Genomic DNA, 3,131 nt, shown 5'->3' with positions numbered 1-3,131 from the left:
CTTGCTCCCAAATCACAAAGGCACTTGTCAAAAGTTAGATTGCCAATGGTGCAAGGAATGGTGAAGCTTCCTGGATCTTTCAGTTTTGGTGGTAACTTTTGTTGCAGAACCGCGCTGCATTCTTCCGTGAGAGCAACGGTTTCAAGGTCATCCAGTTTCACCTTCCTTGAAAGAATAGTCTTCATAAACTTCGCATAACTAGGCATTTATTCCAGAGCCTCAGCGAAAGGTATATTGATGTGAAGTTTCTTGAACACCTCCAGAAACTTCTCGAACTGTCTATCCAGCTTTTGTTGCTGCAATCTCTTAGGAAAAGGTGGTGGAGGATAGAGCTGTTTCTCCCCTGTATTAGCCTCAGGCAGAGTGTGTTCAACAGTAGTCTTCCTTGGTTCCGCCGCTTTCTCCTTTTTCTTAGATTCTTTATCTCTAACTTCAGCTTCTACTTCTTTTGCATTTTCATCCTCAGCTACTTTTCCAGACCTTAAGGTAATAGCCTTGACTTGCTCTTTAGCTTCCTTCATGCCTGGTACTTCCGTGTCACTGGGAAGAGTGCCAGGTTGACGATTGAGCACTGCATTGGCTAATTGACCGATTTGATTTTCCAAGGTCTTGATAGAAACCGCCTGACTCTTGCACAACAGCTTAAGTTCCTCAAAATCAGCACTAGTAGGTGCAGCTGCACTTCCCTGTTGAGGATATGATTGCCTTGTAGCATACTACTGTGGTTGCTGGAATCCAGGTGGGTTAAACTGTTTACTCACCCCTTGCTGATATGGTGGCTGAATAGCATTCTGATTATTCCCCCAGCTGAAATTTGGATGATTTCTGTTATTAGGATGATAGGTCGCTGGCACAGGCTGCTGTTGTCGCTGATAATTATTCACATACTGAACAGATTCATTGACAAGAGAACACTGATCCGTAGCATGAGAACCTGCACAAAGCTCACAAACCATAGCTATTTGATTAACTCCATACGTAGCCAGAGAATCAACCTTCATTGATAGTGCTTGGAGCTGGGCTGCAATAGCGGTGGCTGCATCAACTTCCAGAATACCTGCGACCTTGCCTGACGTCATCCTTTGAGTTGGGTTTTGATGCTCATTTGCAGCCATTGTCTCTATAAGATTATATGCCTCAGTATAGCTTTTAGCCCATAAGGCTCCTCCAGCTGCTACATCGAGCATGGGCCGAGATTGGGCCCCCAAACCATTATAAAAACCAGTGATTACCATCCAATCCGGCATTCCATGATGTGGACATTTTCTCAACATTTCCTTGTAGCGTTCCCAAGCCTCGCACATAGATTCTGTAGGTTGCTGCGCAAACTGAGTAAGAGCACTCCTCATAGCAGCAGTCTTTGCCATTGGATAAAACTTCACCAGAAACTTTTGCACAAGATCTTGCCACGTAGTGATGGACCCAGCTGGTTCAGAATGCAACCAGTCTTTAGCCTTATCCCTCAGTGAGAATGGGAAAAGCCTCAACTTGATAGCCTCATCAGTCACGCCATTATACTTAAAAGTGCTGCAGATCTCGACAAAATTTCTTATGTGCATGTTGGGGTCTTCAGTTGCCGCTCCTCCAAAAGAAACAGAATTCTGCACCATCTGAATAGTGCCCGGCTTGATTTCAAAGGTGTTAGCTTGAATAGCCGGATGAAGGATGCTTGACTGAATATCATCAATTTTAGGCCGAGAAAAATCCATAAGAGCTGGATCAGCTTGAACAATATGATCTCCCATGTTTACTGGTTCTTTCTGCTCAGCGCCTGAATCCGAATCCTCAAAATCTAACTTCTCCGGAATATCAAGAACTTCGTTTGTCTCCTCAGTTGTATCTAAAGTCCTCTTGCGAGCACGAGAACGAGTTTGCATAAACGCTTGCTAAAGTACCTGAACACAACCGAAAAGAGTAAGTAACTACTACGTCCTAATCACTGAGTCCTAATGACCAATGATGGTAAGTACATAAACTAAACAAATACGCCGAGTCCCCGGCAGCGGCGCCAAAAACTTGTTAGGGCGAAAACACGCACTAATATTCACGCAAGTATACGCGTTCGCAAGTAATATAGAATACTTTCTAGTTCGTTCCCTCAGAGACTCAGACTAAATTATTGTCTAATTAAACTCACTCACCAATGTATGATTACTTCTCAATGTTAAGATAATAACACTTAAAATTGTTGATCAAATATTAACTATAATTAACTACTTAATTAACCACTTAACTAACACTTCAAATTATCAATAATAAAACACTCATGAGATTACAACTTCATTATTACTTCCTTCTATAGCCATTGTTATTACATTTAGCATGTGACAGTGATGACATTAATCGAATAACACGAAACTGATAAAAGCCAACTTTCATTGTACTAATACCATTCTACCAAGCATCCACAATTAAGATAGAAGTTGAATAGTCATCAATTATGTTGAGTTCCTATATGTCTACAAAAATTGACAACACAACGATTTAAGCACAAGTTATTCCTTTTGATTACATAGGGAAAATAAAACTGTTAGAGTTACCCACTAATCATGCACAACGTACATGAATCTATGCTAGCATGGCAAGTTCTAAATCTCAAGATCCGCCGTCGCTTCACAAGAGATTAACACCCTATCTTATATGTTCGCGACGCACATAAGACGAATACGCGCAACCAATACTAGATATCATGCAATCATCACACACTAAAGTATTAAACAATTAACTAAATAATTCCATAATAAATCCATTGTAACCCCATGATCACGATTAGCCCATAATAGAACTCATCGCCATCATGGGTTCATATGAAATCATGATAAACAAACACAAGAAAATAATAACTAAACTAATTATATTAAAACAGAGTACGTCACAAGAGTAAATAAGTCAAAGCAAGAAAACTAGCATCCAACGTTACAACAAAGCAAGAATCACAAGAATATATGTTTCCTCTTCGTTGCAGTGTACTAAATCGGTCTTCTTCCTTATCTCCTTCGCTTCTTGCGTAAAACACAATCTAAAACATAATCTCCTTAATACTCTCTATGAAAACGTCTCAAATCTACCTATATAATAGTCCCATAAAACTCAGATTACATAGAAGTTGGAAGCCACGCAGAAGTAGAAGT

General features: G+C 40.3%; 1 non-coding gene across 1 annotated transcript; it reads left to right on the top strand.

Annotated features, from left to right (window-relative positions):
• The first annotated feature begins 1,245 nt into the window (after positions 1-1,245).
• LOC141701112 (small nucleolar RNA R71) lies at positions 1,246-1,352 on the top strand. Its single transcript, XR_012566677.1, has one exon. It is a non-coding gene; the product is annotated as a small nucleolar RNA R71 (small nucleolar RNA).
• The last annotated feature ends 1,779 nt before the right edge of the window (positions 1,353-3,131 follow it).

Source organism: Apium graveolens, unplaced genomic scaffold, assembly GCF_009905375.1.
Source record: "Apium graveolens cultivar Ventura unplaced genomic scaffold, ASM990537v1 ctg3368, whole genome shotgun sequence".
In the NCBI taxonomy this organism is placed as follows: domain Eukaryota; kingdom Viridiplantae; phylum Streptophyta; class Magnoliopsida; order Apiales; family Apiaceae; genus Apium; species Apium graveolens.
The sequence above is the reverse complement of the archived record's forward strand: the minus strand, read 5'-3'. Positions and strand labels throughout refer to the sequence as shown.